This window comes from Peromyscus eremicus, chromosome 20 (genome assembly GCF_949786415.1).
Source record: "Peromyscus eremicus chromosome 20, PerEre_H2_v1, whole genome shotgun sequence".
Lineage (NCBI taxonomy): Eukaryota > Metazoa > Chordata > Mammalia > Rodentia > Cricetidae > Peromyscus > Peromyscus eremicus.
In genome coordinates this window covers 24,950,856-24,963,756 of record NC_081436.1, presented here as the reverse complement: position 1 = coordinate 24,963,756, position 12,901 = coordinate 24,950,856, and the positions used below count along the sequence as shown (strand labels likewise).

At 50.4% G+C, this 12,901-nt stretch overlaps 1 protein-coding gene across 1 annotated transcript in view; it reads right to left on the bottom strand.

Annotated features, from left to right (window-relative positions):
- Eif3d (eukaryotic translation initiation factor 3 subunit D) overlaps positions 1–2,016 on the bottom strand; it is an 18,359-nt gene extending 16,343 nt beyond the window's left edge. Inside the window, exon 1 of the mRNA XM_059247085.1 lies at positions 1,931–2,016. The gene's annotated coding sequence lies outside the window, so the exon portion shown is untranslated. The remainder of the gene's footprint in view (positions 1–1,930) is intronic.
- Between the last annotated feature and the right edge of the window lie 10,885 nt (positions 2,017–12,901).

Genomic DNA, 12,901 nt, shown 5'->3' with positions numbered 1-12,901 from the left:
AAAAGTGTGATGAGTTCCCTCAAAAACACCTTCACCGAAGCACTCAGCACCCAACTTCTCTAAGCCCCAGGCTCTAAAATAAAGAACAGCCTGTACCATTGGACCATCGTCAAAGTCTTATTAGTTACCATACCACACAATCACCACTCAGATACACAAACACACCAGCAAAGAGCGCTTTAAAGGCCCCTGGAAGTGGAAGGAGAGAACTGATTCCCAAATGTGCTCCTCTGCCCTCCAGGTGAATGCCATGGCATGCATGTGCTGGCACTCACATCACATACTCACACACGCACAGCAACAAAATTAAAAAAATAAAGGACTAAAAACAAACATTTCCAAGGGCCTTGAGCAGATCCTGGAATTCGACTTTCTGTTTCTTCCAATTTCCCATCAGCACAAATCCTGTACAGTGCGTTCAGCCAGGCAAACGCACTGCTCGGTGACCAAGGCCACCGTAAACCTCAGAGCAAAACCAGCAGGGGAAGGGCCGGCGAGACGCGCACACACACACACACACACTGGGGCACCGTGCTCACTTCTTACAGCACTCCACCTCATCAGACCCTTCTATCGATCCTGTGGGGCAGAGGCCAGTTCTGCCCCCATTTCCCAGGTAAAAATATAAAGGTACAGCGAAATAAAAGCTACAATGTTGGATGATTTAAAAATTTGAACCCAGGCAGTGTAGCTTTGGAATCACAGTCTGTATAAATGCTACAGCTCATTTTAGAAAAGCAAAAACCAAGAGCTGTATAACCCAGGAGTTTGCTGGACACTTCCCACCAACAACCAAAACAAACAAACAAACAACAACAACAACAACAACAACCCCCAAAACCACATATCAACCACCTGTCTGACATAGCCAGGTGGTGGTGGTGCGGCTCTCTGTGCGTTTGAGGCCAGCCTGCTCTACAAAGTGAGTTCCAGGACAGCCAGGGCTACACAGAGAAACCCTGTCTCGAAAAAAAAAAAAGTCTGACCATGTCCAGAGAGAGTCTAGTAATCTCTCCTCCTTGCTCTGAAAACAGGGAAGCTGAAGATATTTAGGTTGACAGCCACAAGGAATAAACTTGGGAACTTCGTGCCCATATGTGAACTTATCCTAAGCTCTAGGAAGAGGACATGGGGGAGGGTGGTGGCCTTCGAACAGTTCACATGACAGAAGAGCCCCAGCGCGTGTCGGTTCTGTGCTAGGGAGTTTCGAACCACTGCTCCCTCATACCACCACCTTTGAGAACCAAAGTTGGCTCTAACTGAAGCAGTCCCTCCGCCCACCATCTCTAAAACACTTTCCACGGTTATCTGCCTAAGCCTGGCCTTCTTCGGCTATACTGCAGTCAGGTGGCAGCCTGACAGTCTGGGGCTGTAAGCCATACCCACAATACTGTCTCAAAAGCAACTCTAAAAATTTTAGTGGTCACAAGTTCCAGTTAGTTCAAGGCTCCACACGCATCACCTCCCCTGGATGGGCAGGGGTTTGGAGTCCTTTGGCTTCTGCACATGTGAACCAGAAAGTAACTGGCAGGGGAGAACTTAAGACGAAGCGACAGCTGTATTGGCCACTGTCACCGTGGACACTACAGACGGAGCCATGAACTCCCGGGACTCTGTTTCAGGCCACAGTGGAACCTCCCAGTCTTCCATTTCGGAGCAGGGAAGGAAATCGTTCAAAACGCCCAGAGCGGGATAGATACACGGCCCCCACGGCCGTGCCAGCATCGGGTGAGGGATCCACACACCGCGTCCGGTGTCCTGCACTAACGGGGTCGCGCCTGGGGACCACCGCAGGCCGACTCCCGCCCCGCCCAGCGGAGGAGCAGCGACGACAGGAGGGGACGTAAAGGAAGGTTCTTCCGGGAGCCCCCCCCCTCCCCCCCAGGCCGGCTCGCGAGGTCCGCAGGGCTCTACGAAGCAAGCCGCTCACCTGCAAGGGGCTCCGCAGGCCCGGATGGCGACAGATGGCGTGGGTAAGAGACCGCGATACGCTCCGTACTCCCGGGACCCAAGACCAGGAGGAAAGGCGCGCGCGCAGGGGCCGGCGCCGCAAAGCGCGACCAGCGCTGTCGTAAAAACGGCCCCGCCACTTCCTTCTTAGTCAGCGGAAAAACGTCGAGCCGTAAAGCGAAGACACAACCGGAAGTCTGTCACGGCTCTTGGCCTCTGAGACGCCAGACACGAGTGTGTGTGTGTGTGTGTGTGTGTGTGTGTGGGTGGGTGGGTGGGTGTGTGTGTGTGGGTGATTACGTCAGCGGCATCTGGGGACGCCCCGAGCGGTTCAGGAGTGAAACGCGGTGCGAGGGAAGCTGGGGCGGGGAGCGGGAAGGAGCCAGCCCCGCGGTGTCCCACAATGCTTCGCGGCCGCCTCGACCCTTCTGCCTCCCACAGTCCCTCGCGGCTGTCGCCGCCTCCAGTCTGGGTGTCGGTCGGGTTGAACTTCCCCTGGAGGGTGGGGGGTGGGGGGCCCCCGCGCGTTCCCTGTGCTGGTTACCTGGGGGCACCCACGCAGGGTGAGGGGTGGCAAGTGACCTGCGTGGTCCCGGGCTGATAGAACTTCGGGGTGGCCGCCCGGGCTCGAACCTTTGTTCCCCAAGATCTCAAGTCTCATCATTCAACGGAGATTTCTGGTCGCTAATTAAAAGTCGAATCAAAGCAAATCTAGGTTTTCCCACTCGCGTGGGATTGATTGATATTCGAGTCGGGACTATCCAAGCCGCAGTCCCGGAGTCTGCGTTTTAATTGATAATTACGATTCAGAGGGTGCGATTCCGTGCGACCTCTTGGCTTCTGCCCTGTGCAGCCGTGGACTGCTAGGCAATTAGGAGCCCTGGAAAGAGACTCAGGGTGAGCTTTTATTTAAAGCCGGTCCGTCTGCGTAGCTGTCTAGATTTCCTTGCTAGTTTCCCAGTAGGGCTCCTTTATTGGAGAACACATCTATCTGTTCTTAGACACATGTCTCTAGGTTCAGCCACGTCTAGCTGTACAGTCTTCACATCTTTGGGACTGTTTCCTTTTATGTAAACTGGAAATAGTAGTTAATAAGGCGTAAAATAAGTGGTTGTCAAAAGTCCATTCCACTTTCTAGTCATTACCGTGGGCGCTACCTGGATGAACTTCATCAGGTGATTTGGCCTGTAAATGTGCTGAAAATGAAAATTGGTGGGGGGTGCCCATTTCCCAGTTTTTGTTCCCGGGATTTGGTGGGTCCTGCTGGGTCCTCGTCATTAAGGGTTCTTTCGTGTTTCCCACCATTCATGACTAGCCTGTCTGTATTCTAATTTGAGTGCTATTCCCCTCATCACCATCTCCACTCATAGCTTGATCTATTCATATCCCTGATGGGTTGCTCCTCCGCATGGTCAAAGGTCTTCCCACACAACTAGCATCTTCCTAGGGAAGCATAATATAAAGTAGACTAGCTTTCTGTGGCCTGATGTCCCTGGCTGCTTCTCCCTTCGGTGACCGCTATTCTGTACACAACCTCTACTCTGGCCACAGTGGCCTGCTCTCACCCCCCCCCCCCCCCCCCTCAGCAGGTCCTACGCTTGCTGTTCTTTCTGCCCTGGAGGTTTACTGTCACTGCTTTGGTCCTGTCATGTATGTGTCTTTAAGAGTTGGCTCCTAGCCAGGAGTGGCCTCACATCCTGGGACCCCTGTACTCTGAAATTGAGGCAGGAGGATCATAATGCCAGACAGGAGCTGGTGAAGTTGGAGAAGGCTCCAAGAAAAGGCACTTTCTTGGAAAATAGCTATCTCACTGACAGTAAAACATTTGTTTGTTTGTTTATTTTTTGAGACAGGGTTTCTTTGTGTAGCTTTGGAGCCTTTCCTAGAACTCAGAGATCTGCCTGGCTCTGCCTCCTGAGTGCTGGGATTAAAGGCAATGTGCCACCACCACCACCCAGCTTCAGTAAGAAATTTTTTAAAAATTTAAAACAGGGTTTCACTGAATTGCCCAACCTGACCTTGAACTCCCAATACCTGAGAACCTGAGGCAGGATTGCTGCAAACCCGCCTGGGCTCCATAGCAAGACCCCCAAAATATAAGGAGATATGTATCAGACTGCCTCTCTCTCTCTCTCTCTCTCTCTCTCTCTCTCCCTCCCTCCTTCCCTCCCTCCCTCCCTCTCTCTCTCTCTCTCTCTCTCTCTCTCTCTCTCTCATCCATCCATCCATCCATCCATCTGTTTTAGTCAGGGTCTCTATGTATCTCTGGATAGCTCAGAATTTGCTATGTAGACGAAGATTGCCTCCTCACAGAGATCCACCTGCCTCTGCCTCCCGAGTGCTAGGTTCAAAGGCATGTGCTACCACATCTAGCACTGATTACAGTATTTTAATATAAACTTTACACAAGGCCAAAAGAAATTTAGAGAGGTGCAAAATATGCTAACTCAAGTTCACATGGCTAGTGAGAGACCTCCACCTACTCCATCAGGGTTTCTTCTGGCAACTGAGAGGTGTGTGCTCCATCCCCTTGGGGTGTTCAATGTGATGTGAGAGGGGGGCTGAGGTAGATGGAAAGGTGTCTCTTAAGAAGTAACATTTGGGGGCTGGTGAGATGGCTCGGCAGTTAGAGCACTGAGTACCCAGGTTTGGTTCCTAGTGCCCACATGGTGGCTCACAACCATCTGCAACACCAGTTCTAGGGGACCCAATGCTCTCTTCTGGCTTTTGTGGACACCAGGCGTGCAAGTGATGCATGGACATACATGCAGGCAAAACATCTATACACATTAAAAGAAAGTGACATTTGACCAAGAGTTGAACACAGGTGAGCAAGGCAGGTACCTTCTCTCGACACTCTCATCTCCATGTGTCTTGTCTTTTTGATGTTGTTCGAATCTTAGATGGTCTTTTAATAAAAACCCAGAGCCAGATATCAGGGTGAAAGCTGACAGATCAGAGAAGCAGAACAGCCAGCCACTAGTTCTTACCTCTATGAAATCCTCAGCCTAAAGAGAATGAGTTCCTGTTTCCTCACGCCTTATATACCTTTCTCTGCCCTGCCACATTACTTCCTGGGATTAAAGGCATGTATGCTTCCCAAGCAAAGGCATAAGATCTCAAGTGCTGGGATTAAGGGTGTGTGCCACCACTACCTGGCCTCTATGTCTAATGTAATGGCTGGCTTTGTCCTCTGATCCTCAGGCAAGTTTATTAGGGTACACAATATATCACCACATTTTGACATTTGTATTATGTAGTTGTTTGAAAGAAAATGGCTCCCAAAGGGAGTGGCATTATTAGGAGCTGTGGCCTTGTTAGTGTAGGTGTGGTCTTGTTGGAGGAAGTGTGTCACTATGGAAGTGGGCTTTGAGGTCTCATATTTATATGCTCAAGCCACGCCCAGTGAGACAGACCACTTCCTATTTCCTGTGAGTTAAGATGTAAGAACTCTCAGCTCCTTCTCTAGCACCACATCTGCCTTGCTTCCCGACTAAGCCTTTGAAACCGTAAGCAAGCCACCACAATGAAATGTTTTCCTTTTTAAGAGTTGCCGTGGTCATGGTGCCTCTTCACAGCAATAGAAACCCTAACTAGGACGTGTTACCTGAGTACTTACTTGATTCATGTGTTTCTGGCAGCACAGGAACCCTTCGGCACAGAGTGGGTGCTTAATAAGGATTTGCCAACTAAGTAAAGGCACAAAAGGACTAGAGGCAGCAGGCAAGGAGGCACTCTTCCCGAATCACTAAGAGCTTCCCCCTGCATCAGGATCCTTCGTGTTTAATGATGGACAGAGCTGATTCTTGTTTCAGAGAACTCCCATGTAGATGGAAGTGACCGTAAGAGCCTGCCAGGCCCTCCTACATGTCCCCACAAGTCATATCTGAGAGCAAGAGGCCCCATCCTGGGCTATACTGTCCTGTTCTGATAAAACATCTGTCTAGATAAGAGAAGTGCATGTTCTAATGAGAACCTACAGTGCCTTAAGGAGTGATATAACAGTTACTGAGTGCTGACTATGTCAGGCGACATGCTAGGTGCTTTCCATGAATGACTTTTTAAAAACAAAAAGGACAGTTGTATAAGATGGGCAAGTTTCCTATTAATGTTGGGGGGAAGGAGACTCGGGGCATTTGGGTAGATGGCTCACTGAGCAGGCAGCAGAGGCAGGATTAGATGGCAGATTTGTTTGTTCGTCTTTTGTTTTGTTTTTTTTGAGACAGGGAACTCACTCTGTAGACCAGGCTGACCTTGAACTCATGAGATCCACCTGCCTCTGCTTCCGAAGTACTGGGATTAAAGGTGTGCGCCACTATGCCTGGCTTAGAAAGAAGTTTTATGGACTTTAAAGGTGGAGGAGGCTGTCCCTGGGTGGCATGGTTCTCTGTCTATGTCTTCTGTCTCTCCTTCTCTCCCTCTCTCACAGATGCTTTACTGTGAGTGTCAGCAGAAATTCCAATGTTTTCCTATGGGCTGTCCTCAGGGACTGCAATTCAAAGGGAGGGGACTCTGGGTTTGTGTGGGAGTGTCCCATTGGTGTCATGTATGTGTGGTGAGTGGAAAAAGACATTCTGCACACTTTTAGGGGCCGAGTCAATTCCTGATGTCTAGGCTGGCCTTGAACTTGTAATCTTCTTGCCTCAGACTTCAGAGTACAGAGATGACAGAAGTGGATTCTTACTTTGAAATTTTTATTTCAAATTTTAACTAGTGCATATTACTTGCCTAATTATGTTTTTTTGTTCTTTTTTTTTTTTTTTTTTTTTGAGACAGGGTTTCTCTGTGTAGTTTTTGGTGCCTGTCCCAGATCTCGCTCTGTAGACCAGGCTGGCCTCGAACTCAAAGAGATCCACCTGGCTCTGCCTCCTGAGTGCTGGGATTAAAGGTGTGTGCCACCACCGTCCAGCCTAATTATGGTTTTTGTTTTGACATTTTCACACATCCACATGAGCATGCATTGATCATATCCATCCCCATTGCCCTTTCTCACCACCCTCCTCCCTCTTGCTCCCTCCTGCCTCACATCCAGGGTTCAAGAAACCAGAACTCATTTTTGGATTTAGCAGAATGCTGACAGACTTCTGAGGCTCCGTGGCAGAGAGTGGGTGATACACTTTCCAGCTCTGAAGTTGCTGGTACCTACAGGAGTGATCTGACCACTCAAAGCTGCCGTGTTATGAGGAAGCCCAGGCTCCCCACATGGACTTACCACAGAGGCGGACCCGAGAGCATCAATTTCTCGAACTCTCTGTGTTCAAGGTGTGTCATGTATCCTATCATTCAGGGCTGTGAGGGGAATGGCTTGGCCTAATGAAGGGTGACCATATAATGCATCACCCAAATGAGAACGTGTGGAGGAGATGTCAGTGGTGGGATGTGGTGTGTAGAGTGCTCTTTTCTGAGCAGCAGAGCAGCTGTGACTACTTGTAAGAGACCCCCGATGTCCTGGCTGTTAACTGTGGAGGAGGCGATGGGGAGGGTCGTTGGACCGTCACCTGAGAGACCAGCTGCTCCTCCTGTACCTGGACACTAGGTGATTCTGTCCTAACTGCAGGTGGCTCCACGGACTCAGGTGGTGCTAGATTGTATAGACTGTGGAAGGTTGATAAAGGGGTGGGGTGGGCACCGTCTATGCAGCAATAGGGTCATTGTCATCCCTGCTGGTGTGGCCACTTTGGGGTTGCGCATACTTCTGTAAGCGGTTACTATTTCCATGCTCTGTAAGAAAGCCCAATAAACTCATTGGTTCCTCGGGGTGGACTTTGGTGGATTTATACTTTGTTTGTTATTGAGGCATTGGAAGGAGGGGGTAGATATTTGCCTCTGTCTCCCCATGGAGGAAATTCTCCCAGCACGTGGTCACCCTAGGCTCTGTTATCTGTTGTATGTGAGTGTGTGAACCTGAACTGCCCTCCATAGGCTCGTGTCTTGGATGCTAGTCAACTATTTTGGGAGGCTGTGGACCCATTAGGAAGTAGAATCTGAGGGGTGTTGGTCACAGAGGGTGGACCTTTGGAGGTCGGATCCTCCCCTTCTCTGGCTGGCTCACCCTGCCTCCTGGTCTGCCGTCATGTGACTAGCCACTGCCTCACAGTCCTGCCTCCACGGGAGGATGGGGCTGTTCCACCACACCTCCTAAACCATGACCCCAGATCCTCCTTTCCATTGTTTCTGTTAGGATTTTGGTCACAGAATGGAGACATTTACACTGTGCAACAAACCATCCCCAAATCTAGTCACTAAAACAGCAGCAAGCCTGTCCAGGTCTCAGTTCCTGTGGGTTAGGGCCTGGGGAAGGCTGGCTGCTAGGCTCTGGCCTGGGGTCTCTGGTGCGGCTGGGTTAGATTTGATGGAGTTGGGATAGCCGGCAGATAACGGATGCTTCTCTCTCCACTTAGTCTTGAGTCTGTCTGTGTGTGTTGACTCCATGTGGGGAGTTGGGGCTTCTTTAACATGGCGGCCTGGGTGGTTAGACCACTCACTCACGTGGACATTGGTGATGTCAGAGCCAGAAGCCACATCACCCACTCTCGGCCACGTAGCCTCTGTAGCTTCCCAGCTTCTTGAGTTCACATGTGAGTCCAAAGCTTTTCCAGAGTCAGAGGAAAGGAACGAAGACCAGTGGTGTAATGCTTAGTGTTGACTGTCAGTGAGACAGAATCTCCAGTCACCGGGGAGATGAGCTCTGACACTCCTGTGGGTTATCTGGATCCTACTAATTGCTGTGGAAAGGCCCATCTTAACTGTGAGTGGCACTGTCCCCGGGGCTGAGTATCCTGGACTGTAGGAGACAGAGAAAGAGCACTGAGCATTAACACGGGCGTGTCCACTGCTCTCTTCTGACCTTAGATGCGCTGTGCCCGGCTGTTTTCAAGCTCCTGAGGCCTTGACTTCCCCTGCGTGATGGACTATAACCCGGGACTGTGAGCGGAGGTTAGCCCTTTCTCCCTGAAGTTACTTTGCCAGAGCATTTTATCACAGGAAAAGAGACTAAGGTGTCGTGTTGGGTAAGGTACAAGGCTCTGGAGGGCAGGTGGGGCGGGAGGTATTGCTTCGGGTTATGTAGTTCGGCTTTCCCCAAGAATCGTCCGTTTGGTTGTCTGCAGATGTGTGACTGGGTGGTTTGGGACACAGCAGATACCAGGAACTCCTCCTGGGGGAGGAGCCTGGACACCAGGGCTCATCCAGGGAGCTCAGGCCACTTAGCTTGTGCCCTCTTTAGAGAAATCATGTGTCATATGGTTCATGCTGATTGTCAATTTGACAGGATCTCGGGCCTCAGGATGCTCTGGTGTGTCTGTTGGGGTTATTGGATTGGGGTGACTGAGGTGGGAAGACACACTCTAATGGTTATGGCACCTCCCTTAGGCTGGAGGCCTAGTGTCAATAAAAAGGAGAAAGTGAGCCGGGCGGTGGTGGCGCACGCCTTTAATCCCAGCACTCGGAGGCAGAGCCAGGCAGATCTCTGTGAGTTGAACGCCAGCCTGGGCTACCAAGTGAGTCCCAGGAAAGGCGCAAAGCTACACAGAGAAACCCTGTCTCGAAAAACCAAAAAAATAAATAAATAAATAAAAATAAATAAATAAATAAATAAACAAATAAATAAATAAAAAGGGAGAAAGTGAGCTGATGGTCACCATTTATGTGTCTCTGCTTTCAGGTTGTGGATGTAATATGAGAGCTGCCTCGAACTCCTGCCACCATGGCTCCCCCACCCCACGGTGGACTCCACGGTGGTTCACCCAGGAACTGTGACCCAAACCCAAACCCTCCCTTCCTTAAGTTGTCAGGTATCTCATGACAACAATGAGAAAAATAGCCGGGCGGTGGTGGCGCACACCTTTAATCCCAGCACTCGGGAGGCAGAGCAGGCGGATCTCTGTGAGTTCGAGGCCAGCCTGAGCTACAGAGCGAGATCCAGGAAAGGCGCAAAGCTACACAGAGAAACCCTGTCTCGAAAAACCAAAAAAAAAAAAAAAAAAAAAAAAAAAGAAAAATAATACAGTGTGCGTGGAGGTGTCCCTCAGTGTCAGGAACATAGGAGGGGACAGTCACGGAGCCAGCTGCCATTGTCTAGGATGTGGCTCCAGCATCACTGTTTCCTGGGCAAGGCTGTGCCTCTGCAGGGGTGGAGGGCACATGCTGGTCTGTGGACAACCACTTCCTGAGCTAAAGCTAGCACTCAATCTGACCCCTCTCCCCATCAGCCCTGGGAGTCTGGGGGAACCTCCTAACGCTTTGAGTGTCATGGTTCTTGGACTAGTCAGGGTGACAGTGTCTCCGCTGGCCTGTGGCTGTGTTTCTTCTTCGTTACCGACAGATCTTCTGTTTATGTGCCAGCCTTCTATGCTCGACTTGAAAGGCTCTGTCTCGAATGCAGACAGATGCCAGGGTCTACAACGGAGTCACCAACATGTTGTGGGACTGTTGATGTGGGCAGACCCACCTCCAGTGAAGCTAGCCTGCATCTCCTCTTCACATCTTAAAACCACAGGGTCATTTTTCAATGAAAAAAGCAAAACAAAACTGGGGTTCAGAGAGAATGTCCTTGCTCAAGACCAGCTAGTCAGGGTACAGTAGGAACAGACATGGGACACAATAGGACTGAGGCCGTTACTCATTTGCAGCTTTAACGTTCCCAGAATCGGAAGCTAGGAGTTCTTCACAAGGCTGGACAAGCATTTGGCTACAGCCCTGAGATGAAGTGGACAGTGGTTAGAGTCCATGTCACATCCACAGATTGTGAAGGTTTATATAGTTTGCAGAAGAGAAGACCCAAGGCTTACGGAGGTCTGCATGGGGCTCACTGAGCATTCATATATGGTGTGGTCAGCCCACTGGAAAATGTTCACCATCCAAAGAATTGAGCAATCTAGGGCTGACTATAAGGCTTAGTAGGTTAAGGTGATTGCTGCCAAGCCTGATACCCTGAGTTTGATCCCCAGAATCCATATGGTGGAAGGAGAGATCTGACTCCTAACAAGTTGTCCTCTTACCTCCATATGTGTATTTTGTACACACACACACACACACACACACACACACACACACACACACCCCTTAAGAATGAATTTAAAATTTTAAAGCAAATTGGGCCACAAGGACTTCAGTTAAGAAACTCTGTTCCTTCCCTCCCCCATACACTTCTGTCCTTCTGAGGCCATGTTCAATACTCTGTCCTTCCAGATGATGAAGACTCAGGGTTGAGGACACAGTACCCAGGCAGACACCCCAGAGAGCTGCAGCATTTAGCCTTTCTTTGGGACGATGCATCCACGCCAGGGGAAACTTTCAGCTCACCAGCCCACCTCAGCCTCAAGGGGGGACTGACCGCCCCAGCAAAACTGCCAAAGTAGCCGAGCCAAAAGGATCCGAGGCTTGGAGCGAGCTCCTTGCCCTCAGAAGAGAGGGAGTCTGTCGGCCGGTTGTGCCGGTGACGGGTATTGAAAGTTATTTTTTATTTCAGCTGGATGTACACTCACCCATCACAGGACCGTGCTCAGAATAGAGAGGCACCTGTTGAGCCATCCTCCCCACTTCCTGCCTTGTGGGCATCGCTCCAAGTGCTGAGCCATCCACTTCTCCGCTCTGCCCAAGATATATCAGGATTTGCAGCCCTGACGACAGGGGACAAAATAGAACCCCCTTCTCTTCCAGAGCCGTTTAGCTAGTTTACAGAGAGTTTGTTTCAGCGGGGTGAGCAATAACCAGACCTCCCCGTAGCTCCTTCCTCTACTTCACAGTTTTTTTTCCTGTTGGAAATGGAGTTCAGGGTCCTGAGGCCAGAGACGAACTGTTGTTGGCTTCATCTGGCTGTGTTGGGTTAGGTTGGGAGGGGCCCCTCTGAGCACAGCCCTGTTTTGAGCAGTACTGTGCTGGTCTTACGTCTGTTGTGATCTGGAACCTGGTTCCCACTGTCCTGACGGGTGTGTGCGGAGTCTTTTCACCGGGCCGAGTGACTACAAGGCTTGCTTAGGGGTCTTCTCAGGCAGTGCAGGTAGATGTGTGAAGGGTCAGACTGACTTTGGATCCAGGTTTCCAGTAGACATGTGACCTTGGGCAGATGACATAGTCCTCAGAACCTTGTTTGTGGAACACATGAAATCACAGTTCTTCTTGCTCAGGGAGGGGTAGAGAATCACGTCAGAGGATAGTGACTGCTCACGATGGTGCCTGGCAATCAGACTTTGAGTTCGGGTCAATGGGCTGACAGGAGCCTGGGCAGCTTTGCCTGGGGCTAGGCTCTAAAAGCAGTCATTGGCCATCTGTGACTGGTAACTTAGTTCAAGCCCCCAGCAGGCCAGAGTCTAGGGAGGAGACGTGGTCGTGCTGGGATGTGACACTTACAAGGTACTTAGTGAAATATGTTTTATAACTTTGTTTGTTTATTTTGTGGTACAGGAGATTGAACCCAGGGTCTTGTACATGGGAGGCAAATTCTCTACTCCCAAGCCATGTTCCCAGCTATGAAATATATGTTGAATTTACATTTAAATTCTGTAATTCTGAATCATACAGCCAGATTTAGGGTCTCTGTCTGTCTCTGTCTCTGTCTCTGTCTCTCTCTCTCTCTCTCACTTGTTTTGGAGACAGGGTCTCTCTATATAGGCCTGCATGTCTTGGAACTCACTATGTAGACCAGTTGGCCTGGTCTCAGAGATCTTCCTGCCTCTGCCTCCTGAGTGCTGGGATTATAGGCGTGCACTACCATACCTGATAAGGATTCCCTTAATATCTGGCCAGACTGCTCCGCTCTTCCTGACATCGGAAGAGGACTTGTCCCCTCAGCCTGGGGCTTATGAATTTGCTGCAGTCCCCGCCACCCCCTATCACTCCAGGCCCAGCCTTTCTCATATTCCCGCATGCTCTCCCCGGCCGGCCGGCCGGCCCTCTGGGGGATTAGCAGATAGACTGGAATGCTATGCTGTGGGTGCTGTGAGAGGGAGGG